Below are 17,675 nucleotides of genomic sequence, written 5' to 3' on the forward strand. Positions count from 1 at the left end.
ACCATTAAAATATTAATAAATGTCTACCAGTCTATTGTCAATGAATGCACTATTAGAGAGTACAAAATACATCACCTTTTGTCATTAGGAGCTGCAGCACCATTTGTTATTGCTAATAAATTGATTGAGCAAACATAATATCTGAAGCAGCAGAAGGCAGCTGGCTTCTGGTGTTTAACCACCTCCTAGACAGCAAGGATTTGCTTTCCACAAATTTGTGGCAATGTTGAATTGTAAGTCTTGATAACTTGCTACACATTTTCACTGGCAAGTTGTACACTTGTAGAGCACTTGAAGCACAAGTTTTAGTTGACACTTTTCCAATTTGTAGCAAATTTGTGTGGCAAGTCTCTAGCAAGAGCAAAGTTGCACTGGTGAGTCTACAGCAGGAGCACTGCAAGTCTACAGCATTAAAATTCAGTCACAGTGACCCCTGTGGTGGGATGACTATTGCACAACATAACTAAACCAGAAAGTGCAGCATACTTGCAGAATGTTGGCAAAGAAAGTTGATCTGGAGTTATGCAATGCGGACTTCCTGCAATTGTGTGCAAACTTGTGAAGCCTGGCAAGTCTAGCAAAAGCTTAGCAAGTCATTTTTTTAAACTTGCAGCTCAATTGCTTGCTATCTGGGCTGTTGTAAAAATAGTGCAAATCCTAATATCAGAGGTCCAGAATCCAGTGGGACAGCACAGGAACTGACACAGGGATCAAAGAACAGTTTAGACAAGCTAGGTGTGTAAACTATGGATTTATGCAAACATAGAAGCGACCAAAGAGCAGATCTAGGATCTGTGCAAACAAACAGAAACTGGCGCACAGGTTTGGAATAATACAGGGTACTCTGTCATAAGCAGACTAAGAAAAGCTTTTACTCAAGAGCAAGCAGCAAAAAAGTGGGTCCTCAGGAATGCTGCGGGTGTGTTTGGCTGAAGGACAACTCCCATGCTAGGACACTTAAGATTTGCTGGCAACAGTTTACAGTACGGGGGGAATCAGAAGCAGAAGCATAACAAGAATCTTCAGGGCCCCGAAGCAATAAACCACAAAGGGCTCCCCTGACCCCCGGGCAACCCAGCCCCATGTGTCACTCCTGTAAACCTGGATAGGAGGGGTGGCGGGGTCAGCATATAGAGGAACTTATCCCCTCCATTTTCTTCCTGAAGTGGAGAGGGGATTGGTTCCTCTATATCCCACCAAGCCGCCCCTCCTATGCATGTGTACAGTGGTGAGGCATTGGCCCCTTGGGGCATGGGGTAGGAATGAGTCTCAGCTGTGGTAGTAGTGATGGGGGGATGGAATGGGATCAGTGGCAGCAGTGGTAGTAGTGGTGGGGGTTGGTATGGGATGAGTGGCAGCGGTGGTGGGGAGCATGAGATCAGTGGCAGTGGTGGTGGTGGGGTAGATAGGATGGGATGAGTGGCAGTGGTGGTGGGAGCGGTGGGGGATGGGATTAGCGGCATTGTTGGGGGGTGGAAACAGTGGGAGCAGTGGTGGGATGGGACGAGTGGAGGTGGTGGTGGGGGATGGGATGAGATGAGTGGCAGCAGTGGTGGTGGGATGGGATGAGTGGCAGCTGGGGTGGTGGTGGTGGTGGGACGGGATGAGTGGCAGCAGTGGTGGGATGGGATCAGTGACAGCTATGGTACAATGGGATGATTGGAAGTGGTGGTGGTGAAGGGATTAGGATGAGTATCAGTCGTGGTGGTGAGGGGGGGTGGGATGAGTGGCGGCGGTGGTGGTGGGGGTGGGATCAGTGGCAGCGGTGGTGGTGGTGAGGGGGGGTAGAATCAGTGGTGGTGGTGGTGAGGGGGGGTGGGATTAGTGGAAGCAGTGGTGGTAAGGGGGGTGATCAGTGGCAGCGGTGGTGGTGAGGGGGGTGGGATCAGTGGCAGTGGTGGTGGTGAGGGGGGTGGGATCAGTGGCAGTGGTGATGGTGAGGGGGGTTGCTAAGGGCCAACACATGTCAGGTCAGGAACCGAACAAGTCAGAGGGGACCGCCCATACACAGAAGCGCACTAAAATTTTGAGTCATTATATACAGTACTATCAGAAACAGTCAGACTAAACCAAGATGATGTATCTGCACTGACTGATAAGGAGGACAAACTGTATAATCTAAAAGCAGCAGATAAGATATAGGGGTAGCCAGTGCCTCTGATAAGGCAGTACAGCTGGCCCTCCTGTACCGGGCCTGAGCCTCATGAATTCAGAAGGGGGCCCGGGCACCTGCTGGCTGTACTACCTTGTGACTCCTGTGGAACCCTCTGCAGCGCAGCTGGCTTTCTCCCTGTGCTGCGCAGAGGATCAGTTCTACATTCTTGCCTATGGTTCCTTTATTTAGCAAGCTGTCCCATACCGGCTTAATTCTGCGTAATTGGCTGCGTCCCAATTTCGAGCAGCAGGGACAGCTGCAGAGTCTCTCTTTGCCTTTGCCTTTCCCTTTACGCTGCCCCTTCCCCATGTAATCGGCAGTGTTATCTCATGAATGGAAGAGAGATCGAGGGAAGAAATTTTCTGCCTGTTCCTCCCTGAGCTCTGCTCTGCCGACCTCCACACTGTGCTCTGTGTCCACTGTAACCTAAAGTACAGACTGCAGGGCCTGAATGTTGTAGTGCTTCTGCTGGAAGAGGGTGATGAAGCTGAAGAAAGTTCAGGATTCACAAAGGGGGAGAATGTGCCAGGAGCCAGCCTAGAACTGCAGGTAGACACCGGCTGCCACTGCAGTGCTGGAACTAGAGGCCAGTGAATAGACCTCGCCCTCCACCTGACAGACTACTCTGCACCAGCCATTTCTATATGGCACCCCTGAGGCCCCATTCACACTTAGCGTAGTTGGAATGCATGTTCCTGCTTGTATTTTTTATTTTTTTAGCTTGTTTTTCACACGTAGGGCAGCTCATTCACTTGAATGGACTGCCCTACGTTTGACAAAGGCACCATAGAAGCTCTAGAACATTTTTAGGCGTGCAGCTTTGCAAGTTTGCCACATGACAAAACGTAAGTCTGCTAAATGTTTTGGGGTGTCATTAACAATTAATGCGAGTTTACAGTTCATTTCTAAATTGTATTGCAAAGTGTGTATTTCCCATGCACCTTGTCACACGCTTAGGAAATGCAAAGTGTGAATGCAGCCTAAGGACTCTTTCACATGGTCGTTGAGCCGTGGATTTACCGCAACCCCTGGCTGCACACCCAAATCCTAACAATACAGTCAGACAGGGCTGTACACATGTTGTAGCTGCAATGTTTTACTACACAGCTGTGGCATTTTTAAGGTCCAGTAGGCTGTAGGGGGCTCTGTGATTTCTAACAGCAGCCCTGGGTGTAGCAGATGAGCTATAGTGGTGGAAAAGGATGGAAAAAATTAGATAAAAGGAAAGAGGTAAGTAGCTGGGGGAAACAAATGGACAAACTAGCCCAAAAGTAGGAAAACCTAAAAACGGGTAAACCAAAAAATGGAATCAGACTAGACCCAGGCTAGATTTATTACATATACTGTATCTACTGTAGCTAATGATGAATAGTTCAAAGGGAATTTAAAAAACGTATCTGCCAAAATGTTTTAAAGCAAAGCAAATCTTTACAGCTTCCCAATTGCCCGCCGCACATTTATTGTGGCAGGCTGGCTCTCTTGCGCAAACCAAAGTAGCCCTATGTCGGCCGTGCACGTGGTGCTTGGGGGCGAGCAGGCACTAAGCTGCGGGGATGCCGATCAACGGGGCTGGCAGCCGCAATCGCTCCCTGCTGAGAGAGAAAACAGTCAGCTGTTGTAAACACAGCTGACCGTTCTTCTCTCAGAAATGATCAGAGCGCCTGTGATCCTTCTATATAGGATCACAGGTTTCTGTGATCATTTCACAAGCCCATCCCCCCACAGTTAGAAAACACTCCCCTAGGCTTACATGTAACCCTTTGATCACCACTGTGTTAACCCCTTCCCTGTCAATGTCATTATTACAGTAACAGCTACTGTATTAATGTCACTGGTCCCCCCAAAAGTGTCAAAAATGTCAGTTAAGGGTCCGATCTGTCCGCCGCAATGCCGTTAAAAATCGCAGATCGCCACCATTGCTAGTAAAAAAAATGAAAAATAAAAATGACCTAAATCTTTTCCCTAGTTTGTAGACGCGATAACTTTTGTGCTAACCAATCAAAATACGCTTACTGGGATTTTTTTTTACCAAAAATATGTAGCAGAATAAAAATTGGCCTAAAAGGATGAAACATTTTGATTTTTAAATTTTTTTTTGGGAATGTTTTATAGCAGAATGTGAAATTATTATTATTTTTTTTTTTATTCAGAATTGTCGCTCTTTTTTTGTTTATAGCAAAAAAAATAAAAATCGCACAGGTGATCGAATACCACCAAAAGAAAGATCTATTTGTAGAAAAAAAAAAAGAAAATTTTATTTTGGTACAGTGCCACATGACCACACAATTTTCTGTTAAATGAACACAGTGCCAAATCGCAAAAAATAGCCTGGTCATTAAGGGGGCAAATCCTTCTGGTCCAGAAGTGGTTACATTTCTTTTGCATCTCACATTTAATTCTTCCAATGCATTGTTTAATGAGATACTGTCACCCTACACATTTAGGGAAAGCTCCCTGACTCGCTCAGATGCTGTCACTCCCATGCTGCTCCTTTCACTTTCTCAGTCTGCACAAATATCCCATTTTATTTAGAAGTTTTAGTTACTTAGGTGCCAAAAAAATTGATTAGGTAAGGTAACCATGTGCAAACCTTGCAAATTAAATTATTCATTTGTCTATCCAAAGACATCCCCATTCCCATATCAGTAATTATTATTATTATACAGGATTTATATAGCGCCAACAGTTTTCGCAGCGCTTTACAATGTGATGGAAGAAAATACAGTTACAATACAATTCAATACAGGAGGAATTAGAGGGCCCTGCTTGTTAGAGCTTACAATCTAGAAATTGATATTGATTAATGTTTCTATATTTGGATGTCGATTTTGACTGATACACGTGTAATAAAGTGCTATTTAGCCAACGCTCCCTATTAATTAAAACAGCTATCTAGTAATTGTAGTGATTTGTGTTAAGATGGCTTAAAAAAATATAATCGTGTTACCACAACTGTTATATATAAAGTGATAGTTTTTTTGTTGCACCTGCCTCCAATAAACAATAAAGTGTTACCACTCTTGTGCTTCCTTGCTTATACAAATAAATGGAATTCATTATTACGCAAACAAAAAAATACATCGACATAAGAAAACATATAAATATAAATAGAGTCTCTATATCTTCCTCAATAAAACAGTGCTTCTCCAAGTAGGTGAGGTTATACTCACCTCCAGCAAAGACCTGCTGAATCAGGTCAGAACACGCTATCCATTATGGAGGTACATATCCAGGCTCCTCTCCCCCACACCACACCACCACACATACTGTAGACTATTGTCTGTTACTTATATACATCCCTTATGGGGTACACTAAGTCGTTTTTCTGTCTAGGGGTGTAATGGAGGTGGGTGAAGGAGAGGCATCCTCATATGCCTATATATAGTGTACATCTATACTGAGTATTGTCAGCATTTAGTAATGTCTCTTTAAGAACCTTAAAGTGGTTGTAAAGTCAGAAAGTTTTTTACCTTAATGCATTCTATGCGTTAGGATAAAAAGCCTTCTGTGTGTAGCAGCCCCCATCATCCCCTCTAATACCTACCTGAGCCCCCTCTCTCTCCAGCGATGTCCACGAGTCCCTCAGCCATCCGGGACTCTCCCTCCTGATTGGCTGAGACACACAGCGGCGCCACTGGCTCCAGCTGCTGTCAATCAAAGTCAGTTAGCCAATCGGGAAAGAGAGGAGGCGGGGCTGGACGGCAGCTCTGTCAGGATGGACACAGGGAGCTTCAGCTCAGGGTGACCCATAGCAAGCTGCTTGCTGTGGGGGCACTTGACAGGAGGGAGGAGCCAGGAGCAGCGAAGAGGGACCCGAGAAGAAAAGGATCTGGGTTTCCCTGTGCAAAATCAACTGCACAGTTAGGTAGGTAAGTAAATTATGTTTGTTATTTGAGAAAAAAAAAAAAGAAAACACGAGACTTTACATTCACTTTGCGTTAAAATGTAGGTGAAGTAAGCTCTTTTTTAGAAATAGAAGCTGATATAACTCTGAAGCTTTTGTTTAGTGATACATACAATTAATTTATTAATTAAAAATGAAGAATACACACACACGCGCACACAACTTCAATGTTTCTCTAATAGCAAAAAACAAAATAGGGTGTTTTGACGCCCTGAGATGGAGCCATCCAGGTATACAATGAATAAAGGCAGGTGTACTTAAAAGTCCTTAAAGTCAAATGAATCCAAAAGTTCACCAAAAGCTAGACTCAGTGGTAGCTGATTAATAAAGAGCTAGACGATACTCTGTGTGAATGCAAAATGGAAGAACGGAAACAGTGCCATCTAAGTGTAGCATAAAAAACAAACTATTTTATTTATTTATTTATTTTCGCACATGCCTGATGAAGGGGTCCAGCGCAGCTCTGAAATGTTGAACCTTTCTTTCTGTGATGTAATTATTCTTCAATAAAAAAGCTTTTCGTACGGCATTAGTTAACAGCTGGCAAAAATGAACGTTGACCTGTGATGCTTTCAGTTTCCAACTGGATGTTGCTGAAGCCCCCCACTACATCTGAGCCTGATCCAGGAACATGTGCGATGGGAATATTGACATAAACATGTGAAGGCAGCACACAGTACATTTTAGTAAGCCATCTTCCCTACTTAGTCTCTCTCCTCCTGGGGTCATCAGTACTAACTCAAAGGGCCCTGGTTTTCCATAGGCTGTGTGTATCCAGCTTACTGCTATTTGCAGGTAACCTTCATGAGACAGGATCTGGCTTCCATGCCCCAACTACCTTAAGGCTTCTCCCAACCTGGCTTAAATATGGGCACTGACTCACCCAATACATCACTACAAGAGGGCTCTAATTTGAAGGAGCCTAGCACCTGATTATACTATTCTCTGTTACCAGCACTATTCTGGGACAAAGCCACTAAGTGGCAGAATAGCTAACTGTATCTGCCTACAGGCACATCTTCGTCTTTTCTCTGCAGAGTGCCCCAGAAGCCTTAAATCCCAGATAGCTCTATAAAAAAAAAAAATTATAGTCAGAGCCTAAATGCTGTAAACATAAGCCCTGCCTGTCCTTGCTGTGTTTTGCTACTGGCCAGCAAGGCTGCACATTCCATCTGTTGGCCATAGGAAGACACAAGCTGCAGGAAAGGTGAGTCTCATGGCAACCATGGTCACAGTTTTCTTTTGCAACCTCCTTCCCAAGCCTTTTCTGACACTTTCCTCCTTCGTGTAAAAATCTACTTTTTTTTGCTAGAAAATTACTTGGAACCCCTAAACATTATATATATTTTGTTTTAGCAGAGACCTTATAAAATAAAATGGTGTGTGTTGCAATTTTCTATGTCACACGGTATTTGCGCAGCAGTTTTTCAAACGCAATTTTTTGGGAAAAAACACATTTATGAATTAAAAAAAAAAACAATAAAGTTAGCCCATAACTTATATAAATGTGAAAGATATAAGTATAATGTGAAATAGGAAGTTACACAGAGTAAAGAGATACCTAACATGTCATGCTTTAAAATTCCATCTGCCTGTGGAATGGCAGCTAACTACTGTGCTTAAAATTCTCCAAAGGCAACGCTTTAAACGCCTTTACAGGTTACCATTTTAGAGTTGCACATGAGGTCTGGTACTAGAATTATTACTCTCACTCTGGCGTTCATGACAATACCTCACGTGTGGTGCGATCACCGTTTAAAAATGCTTGCGGGAGTAACGTATGCGTTTGCACGTAAGGGACGGGGTCACTTTCAATTTTTTATTTTTTTATTTTATACAAAATCTTTTTTTTTTTTAAACTTTCTTTTCATTTTTTTGTGCTAACTTTATTTGTGCTAACTTTATTGCCATCACAAAGGATGAACAACATCCCTTGTGACAGCATTGGCCATGACAGGTCCTCTTTATGGAGATATTTGGGGTCTATTAGACCCCAAATCTCTCCCCTGGCCCCCCATGCAGCCGATCAGACCGAGATCCGTCTGATTGGCTGCTTTCCTGGCTGTTGGTGGCCAGGTAAACAAAGGGCAGAACAGGAAGTGACAGATTACTCGTCGCTCCCGGTTTCCAGGGTTACAGAAAGAGGGGAACAACGTCGGTTCCTCTCTCTCTGTACAGGGCAACCACATCGGGACCGAAGAGCCTGGGAGAGGGGGTGGGACACCCTTCCACCACCCGCAGAAGGGATTGAGTGGCTAATTAGCCACTCCGATCACTTCTATTATTACAAACTCAAAATAAGGCTAGTTGTATATTAAATATTCCCAATCCTGCCTACACTCATATAGTGTTTGTCAACATAGCCTGAAAACCATATTTCAAAAATGTATCCTCCTGCCTTGTAGAGAATCACCGGCTGAAAAAAATGGTACCGGGATGATGTCTGTAGGTGCAGGCATCATCCTGGTATAACCACTGAAACCCAAGGACATACAGGAACGTCCTTGGGTGGGAATTGGTAAGCACCATAGGATTTTGGTTTTGTGGGGAGCTTTCCAAAGAAATAATGCAAATCTGCTATTCAACTGAAACTAAAGTGTTTTTAAAAAAGCTGACAGTTTGTCTCTTCTGTAAAAGATATTTCTCTCTGTCGCAGCTCAGCTTACAGTCTTGGCATGACTTTTTGCCATGACAAAGTAACTATTGTGCCCATTCAAAGAAATTACAGCATCCTAGCCAATTAAGTCAGCCAAAGACTCCAAATCCAAAAGAAGACCCAGTGGAGAGGGAAGCAATGTCAACTGAGCGACGAGGAAGATTTCAGCCATCGCATTGCTGGAGAAGGGCATTTTATAAGTGTAGCAGGTTTTCCAGGCATTGGGCCTGATGTGGGTCTGCCATTGTTACTGGTTACCTCTCCAGCCCATGTGAGCTGCGACCCTGGGTGTGAGAACTGAGACACTGACAACTCCGGCATCTTTGTTTTGTTGTTTTATTGTAATTAAGGAGATGGGAGAAGGGAATGAGTGGGATACTCCTTTAGGCTCAACTAAGTACAACTTGGGACTTTCTCAGGAAATGTCTGTTAACGCTGTCTTGACGCTAGCCAACGCTCACTGACACTCAGAACACACTGCAACCTGAAAGAAATGCTAGATCCTCGACCTTGAGTGTAGAAGATCCAGGACTGTAGAACAATGAGCTACAAACACTGCGGTACTGCAAAGTCACTCACTTCTTCCTCCAGCCTTGCACAGCTGGTCTCTCCCTCCTGGAACTCTGCTCCTGCCAAAGACACCCAATCACGCACTTACCTCAAACTTATACCCACTCCCAGAATCCCTTTTGGCATAATCTGCCTTCTGAGGTAGTTACAAGCCTGAATGTGTCCCCTGATTGGGTTTCCTCCACTGCCCTATGAGAAGCCTCTCATAGGAACCAGTGGGGAGACTCCCCTGTCAGCAGGCACACCTGGAAGCCATGACACCCTGACAAAAATAAATCATGGCCCTGCTGTTAGGCAGACAAGGCCCACTTTACATTTGCCTAGCACCTAGCTGTAGGGTGCTACACCAGGTTATTTTATCATAATGTACAAATATGCCTACAAGCTTACCTAAAATATATATAAAAAAGGTCATGTGGCCCACAAAATTTTCACTTGCAGTGCAGCAGTTAAAAGGAGTAAAATAAACTGACATTTGCTTTCAGGTTGAACTTGGGGATCAACAGACCAAATAATGAGTTGCTATGGGGGTCATATAGTTATATCCCTGCTATATGTACTTCATTAAGTTACAGACCTAGGTTAGGCAAGGTTAAACTGTATTTTTTTTTTTTTTACTTCAAATTGTGTGGGCCACTTCTTTTAAAAATGTACATTTCTCCCTTAACTCACGAAGACCATGCCAAAACAGTAAGGGCTCAGTCATGCACACTGCAGCTCAAAAAAAAAAGCTGCTTGTTATTAAATATCACTTAACATGTGTTAAGCATACTGGTATAAAGAAGTCTGTGGCAACTTTTTTCCACTTTCTACAGTACTTTAAATTTAGCTATAGCACCTTTAAACTTGGCATAATTACTGTATTTTATGTAAGCAGATCATAGCAAAGTAGAACAGACACTTTAATGCTGTTCTTCAGAGGAACATGGTCCAATACAGCACTTAATATTGGACCTGTTGGGAAAAAAAATATTATTTCAATCATTTTAGTGCAAATAGCTGTAATATTCCAACAATGCAGAGCTTCATTTCCCATATAAAGTCACATAGCTCCCCCAAGAGGATCTTCAGAAAAATACTTTAGTTAATAGTCCTGCAGCTACCCTTCAATGTTAAAATAGTAACAGATATTAGCTTTTTTACAATCATTGAGATTATTGGTTTGCATTTTCAGACAGATGGTTCATTTATTGTGTTACTTTATTAAAATTGCTCAGCTTTTTGTGATATCATCAAATTTTATACCACACTGTGGATATTAATGGTAGTTTTACTGTAACCATAAACCTGTATATTTTGTTTCTTAGGGTACAATGTTGATGATGATATTTTTGTCAGAATATCGATAACGTTTAAAATGTTTTTTTTTTTTTCACTTTTTTTTATTTATTTGTTTATTTTTTATTTCTATTTCTAAGTTTCTATTTTTTTTCCTAAAGCTAATATTTAGTGAGTTTTTACAAAGTATTTTAATACGTGCAGAATGATAAAACTATTCTTGCATTCTCTGTAAGGTGCCCTCTTCACATGACAAGGGGATAAAATTCAGCTACTATAATGTCTGTGAACAATAGTAAGTAATATCATGTTTGAGTATGTGTATACCAATAGTGTAGCGCTAATCATAAATTGATGAAAAATGATATGTGAAAATAGTGACATAAATTAACACATATAGTGCGTCCAAAAAAAACGTGTATCGGTTGAAAGTGCATCCAATAGTAGTGTATCAAATGAAAATCCAATAAATATTAGTTACAAACTAAACAGTACTTCATATATGAACATATAAAGTGCGTGCAAAAACGTGCATCAGATAAGAGTCCAATAGAATAGTAAAGTTCAGACTATGAGTCCCAGATTGGACAATAGGCAAAGGATGGTGTTCAGAGCCAAAAAATCCCAAAAGATGATGAAGCAAGATGAGGCACCCGTGAGGAATGGTACAAAATGGCTGCTTACCGCAGATCATGGGCCCCCAAATTAATGGACAGGCCGACAAACGCTTTGTATGAAGATCCTGTGTTCTGATCTAATTCTTCCAGAGATTCAGGGGTTAAACCATAGACACACAGGCGACTCCAACAATATAATAGACCCATGGACATGGGAAAGGAGAGTAGGAAAGAACACATAGCGTAATCCAGTTTTGAGAAGGGAAACATTTATTAAAAGTTGCACTTACATGTAAAAAAACAATCCAAGCAAATGTCATAAAAGACCGCAGCATCCCACGATCAATGAATACAGTCAGCGTTCAGGGGGCGTGGTTTCCGTAGCGTCCGGTACCGCCCTACCGGTTTTGTCACATCTGACGTCGTCCGGGGCGTGGTTACCAGACACTATCACCACGCCAATTATATCCCCCATTGAAGATGACACGTCCGCACCCGCAGCCAATCACAGGGGACTGTTTGGCGGAAGTGTCCCGCATACACCTCTTCACTTATGGGCAAAAAAACAGACTGCCTAAGATGAACGTTCTCATATGGCGTAAAGCACAAGATGAGAGGCGTAGATGACAAGATACAATTAAAAATCGTATTAGAAATACAGCAATTTAATAATAATATAAAATTATATATATATGTAGCCTGGGAGAAATAGATCTGATGGTAACTGTTTCACACCGGAACCATTGCATAAAGATGCAATGAACTGATTTCTGCTCCAGATTAATGATCACAAATAAAACATGGAAAGAAGATTCTTACCTGTGATTGATAGATGTACCATGGGGTATTAAGGAGATCGTTGAAATAAGGAAAATATTGTGATATATCTGTACTGGAATCAATCTAATATCTACCCCGAATAAATGGCATAAGGATTGGAGACATCTAATTTTACAGTTGTTGGAGAAGATTGAGAGGTCTGAGACGAGAAAAGATCCCATCTAAAACGCTCGTTTGAGTGTAAATGGAGGTGAGCGGCCATTTCACTTAATGTCGGATTGCTAGCTCACCTACCTACCCACTTGGCTATTATTGGAAGTTTCATCTCACTCTTCTATTCACCTGAATCTCTATATTGGATAATTGAGCACCTAGCACTTTAATTACTGCATTTATCCGTTAAAGGACTTTATGGACTTTTGTGCACCTTACTCAGCACTATAGCACTTTCCTCACTTTACATTAATTGTTTGTTAATTTCATATAGAATTCACAATATTACATTGTAGATGGTCACTTGTCATTCACTATATTGGATTTACAGTTTTTTATGCTTTTCATCACTACTATATATTAAGTTAAACTACTGTTACACATTTTGGAAAGATATTGTCACTTCTTGTCACCTTTTTATCACTTTTTGATACATCACCATACCATTAAGTCGGCATCTTTGCTTATTGTTTACATATAGATAATTAGGTTACTTGTTTATTTATTATCGCTCCCACATTTATTCTACACTCTTATTATCAGGTTTTTTAGATACTCTTGAGGATATCAGAATGATTTAGTCTTTGACTGGTCTTTTTAAGGTCGGCATACAAATCATCTTATATTTAGTGTTTTATCTTCCTTGAATTGTGCGTTTCTTGTGTATAAGCACCTGGATCTACTTTTATTACGGATTATTTATTCTCTTCAATTTTTATCTATTTATTTTGAGTGGTCCATCTTTTAAAGGAGTTGAGCGCTGATTTTCTTTTATGTTATAAAATAGTCTGAACTTTACTATTTCTATTGGACTCTTATCTGATGCACGTTTTTCTACGCACATTATATGTTCATATATGAAGTATTGTTTAGTTTGTAACGAATATTTATTGGATTTTCATTTGATACACTACTATTGGATGCACTTTCAACTGATACACGTTTTTTTTGGACGCACTATATGTGTTAATTTATGTCACTATTTTCACATATCATTTTTCATCAATTTATGATTAGCGCTACACAATTGGTATACACATATTGTTTTTGGATTTCTATAGATTCAGTGTTTAGCAGCTTTTATATTATCAATTTTTGACGGTTATTCATATTTAGCGCAGGTCTTTTTGGATTTTATAATATCATGTTTGAAACAGAACACATAGCGTCACATGTGGAGAAAATAAAAAATATTTAATAACATACAATTTACAGAAAATATTTTGACTGATTCTAGCTCACTTACTAAGTAACTTTACTTCCCAATAAATGTACGATGCTATCATAACTAAAATGATACTCTTCCAAAAAAAAATTCAGTTTGCAAAGAATGCACAATCATGGGCAAAGACATTTAAAAAAAAAACAGGCTTCTTCCTTGCACATGATTGAATTTGAGAATTTCAGAGATATATTCAATTTACCTCATTCACTAAGCTACAAACTCCCTCTTTGCAAAGTGGATGTTCACTTTGCAAAGAAAATGTTCACTTAGATTAGGGGGCATTTGAAATACAGTTAGTGATTTGAATGGTTTTCTGATATTCTCCAATTCACTTGACCTGTATGCTGAATAGGTTTGTATAAAGCTAAAAGCACAATAATAGGTCATGGCTTTTTTTTTTTTTTTTAAAGGCTTTATTAGGTCATGGCAATTTAATATATTTCCTAGATTGATGTACAACAGATCACAAAAATCAAGGACTGACTTTAAACTTAACCGTTTAACATCCGTCAGCAAAGAATATCTAACCTCTAGACAAATGTTATTTTAAACCCAGTTTCTAGCCAAGGTGTTAAGGGGTTCAGCAGGTACCTACTCCTAACACTTCTCTGTACTATTTAGGTAATTCCTCTAAAAAAGGATCGGGGGGTAGGAAAAGATAGTAAATTGTTTTTTTCTTAGTTAGAGATTAGAACCACTTTAACCACTTGCTGACCGCCCGCCGCTGGCTCTGCTGCGGGAATCGCTGTACCTGTACGGCTATCCGCGTCAGCGCTCCTGGGGGCGAGATCCTGGGGCCTATAGGCCGTCGGCATGTCGATCCACAGGACCGACAGCACCGATTGCCGCCGGGCACCCATGATCGCTCCCCGCTGAGGGAGAACGATGGTCAGCTGTTGTACACACAACTGACCGTTGTTCTCTCTGAAATGATCACAGAGTGCCTGTGATCCTTCTATATAGGATCACAGGTCTCTATGGTCATTTCACAAGTCCCTCCCCCCACAGTTAGTAAACACTCCTCTAGGCTCACTATTAACCCTTAGATCACCCCTAGGTTAACCCCTTCCCTGCCAGTGTCATTATTACAGTAACAGTGCATATTTTTAGCACTGATCACTGTACTAATGTCACTGGTACCCCCAAAAGTGTCAGTTAGGGGTCCGATCTGTCTGCCGCAATGTCACAGTCCTGCTAAAAATCGTAGATTGCTGCCATTACTAGAAAAGAAAAAAATGACATAAATCTTTCCCCTAGTTTGTAGACGCGATAACTTTTCCGCAAACCAATCAATATACACAAACCAATAATTAATATAAAAAAATTGATTTTTAATTTTTTTTTTGGGGGGGGGGGGAGTTATATAGCAGAAAGTGAAAAATATTGTTTTTTTTTTTTTTCAGAATTGTCGCTCTTTTTTTGTTTATAGCGCTAAAAATAAAAATCGCACAGGTGATCAAATACCACCAAAAGAAAGCTCTATTTGTGGGGAAAAAAAAGAAAAACAATTTTGTTTAGGAACAGTGTTGCATGACTGCGCAATTGTCCATTAAAGTAACGCAGTGCCAAATCTCAAAAAATGGCTGGTCATTAGGGGGCAAATCCTTCCAGTCCAGAACTGGTTAAAGTGGTTCTAGATGCTTAAAGTGGAACTTTGTCCATAGCAATTTGATGAAAAAATAATGTTCTTTAGCACAGAACATGCATTCTACTTGAATATATATGCTATCAAAATTATTGAGTGCTATAAATTGCCCCCAGCATTGCTCCTGTTTCTTTTTGGTGGAGGCTGCCATTTTGCTGAGGCCCAGATCCCCTGAACAGCAGTAAATCATAAAGTGGAACTAAACCCATTGATTTAACGGTTCAAAAACAGTTATGTACCTGGAATGCCATGATTGCTAACTGTCACATTTACTTGTGTCCTCAACCAAACTGTCAAATCATCAAATAGCTGGTGTCATAACTGACCACATATGAAGTATCATGGCAGTTGCAGATCAAACAGAAGCAGCTTCCTTGGCTGTAAAAGCTGGACGGTTTTACTCTGCTTTGAGGCTGTCAGCAGATTGGCCTCAAAAATTTAGAAAACAATTTAGATTATTTTGATAATAATAGGGAGCAACTGAGCATGTGCAGAGCAGGATGAGACAGTGTACTGCTTGATTTTAAACACTATAGACACCTATTTTTAATGTTTTACATAGCTATACCTGCAAAAGGAGCCAGCCTGAAGTGATCTAGCAGGACTTAATTTTCTGACTAAAGTTGCGCTTTCGGGTTTTTACATTTAATGCATTTTCTCCATTAACCACTTTACCCCCAGCCCTATTTCGGACACTTTTTGTTCACAAGTTAAAACCAGTATTTTTTCCTAGAAAACTACTTAGAACCCCCAAACATTATATATATTTTTTTAGCAAAGACTCTGGAGAATAAAATATCGGTCATTGCAAAATTTTTTGTCACGCGGTATTTGCGCAGCGGTCTTTAAAACGCCATTTTTTTGGAAAAAATTTGAAAAATCACATTTCACTAATTTAAAAAAATACTAAACAGTAAAGTTAGCCCATTTTTTTTGTATATTGTGAAAGAACATGTTATGCCGAGTAAATAGATACCAAACATGTTACGGTTTAAAATTGCGCCCCCCGTGGGATGGCGAAAAACTACGGTCAATAGAGATCTCAATCTGCGACGTTTTAAATTTATTTTACGGTTACCAGTTTTGAGTTAGAGTGTAGCTCTTTTTTTTAAATGATTGCCCACGCTCTGGCGATCGCGGCGATACCTCACATGTGTGGTTTGAACAGCGATTTCATTTGCGGCTCGACTTGCGTATACGTTTTTTTTTGTGCGCGAGCTAACGGTGACGGGGGCGGCTAAATTTTTTTTTTTTTTTTTTCCTATTTATTTTTTCTTTTTTTTTTAACTTTATTACAGGTTTTTTTTAAAAAAAAAAAATCTGATCACTTTTATTGCTGTCACAAGCAATGTAAACATCCCTTGTGACAGCAATATGTGTGACAGGTACACTTTATGGAGGGATCGAGGGTCTAAAAGACCCTAGACCCCTCCACTACACTTCCCTGTATGCAAAACGCCAAAAACTGCATTTTTGCATACAGCCGTTTTTTAAATCTGCCGCCTTTTGCGGCACAGTAACCCGGATGTGACGTCATGGACGCCGCCTCCGGGTTACGTCATCGGAGACCCGATCGATGCCGTTTCCGGCATTCATCGGGACTCCATCCAGCCGGCGGACGTGCCGGCTGGGTGCTCGGGGCTCCCGGTGGGACGGGAGCCCCGAGCAAAGCCGCGGAAGGCGGCGGGAGGGGGGGGCGTCCCCTCCCGCCCCCCGGGTAACGATCGAGCGGCTCCCGATCGTTACCGACGGAAAGCCGACCGCCGGCTTCAAACAACGGTACCGGGATGATGCCTCTAGCTAGAGGCATCATCCCGGTATAACCACTCAAAGTCAGCCGACGTAGATCTACGTGGCTGGTCGTTAAGTGGTTAAGTAGAAAACCTTCCAGAATCAGTTCCCTCCAGCCCCCAGCTAAAAACTGACCTGGCTTTTCTCCTCATAAGCACAGAGACAGCAGCAGGAGCCATTAGTGACTGGAACTGCAGTTAATCAAATTCTGTGAGAAGGGAGGTGGGATCGAGCCACGCTGCGTGTGTCTATGGACACAAGGAGCCCAGATTGGAAACAAGCCTGCTTGTCTGCCACCATAGCATGAGGCAGTGTGTCAGCTAGTAGCAGTGTAAATGTCAGTTAGGGGTTTATTTACTAAAGCTAGAGAGTGCAAAATAAGTCACAATTCTGCAGAGAAACCAATCAGCTTCCAGAATTTATTGCTAAAGCTTAATTAAATAAGCTAAAGTTAGAAACTGATTGGTTTCTTTGCAGAATTGTGACTAATTTTGCCCTCTCTAGCTTTAGTAAATAAACCCCTTAGTGTCAGGGTAAGTGTCTGTTAGTGTCAGTTTCAGTTAGTGTCAGTAAATGGCATTACAAGTGTCAGTTAGTAGCAGTGTTAGTCGCAATGTTAATGTCAGTGTGTTTTAGGTAAGAAAAGAAGGTTTCCTGATGGCAGCCTACATGTGGGTTAATCCCGCCTCCTCTCCAATGCGATAGGCCCCACTCCCATAAATTTTAGCTCCTGGCCAGAGACTGCGTTCCTTTTTTTTCCCCTCCTCTTGTGGACTCTATATGCACTCACCCAGAAGATGGTGGCACCCTAGTTCCACTTGTTGAGCCCCAGCTGTGGGTT

The sequence above is a fragment of the Pelophylax lessonae genome (genome assembly GCF_965119305.1).
Source record: "Pelophylax lessonae genome assembly, chromosome: 7".
Lineage (NCBI taxonomy): Eukaryota > Metazoa > Chordata > Amphibia > Anura > Ranidae > Pelophylax > Pelophylax lessonae.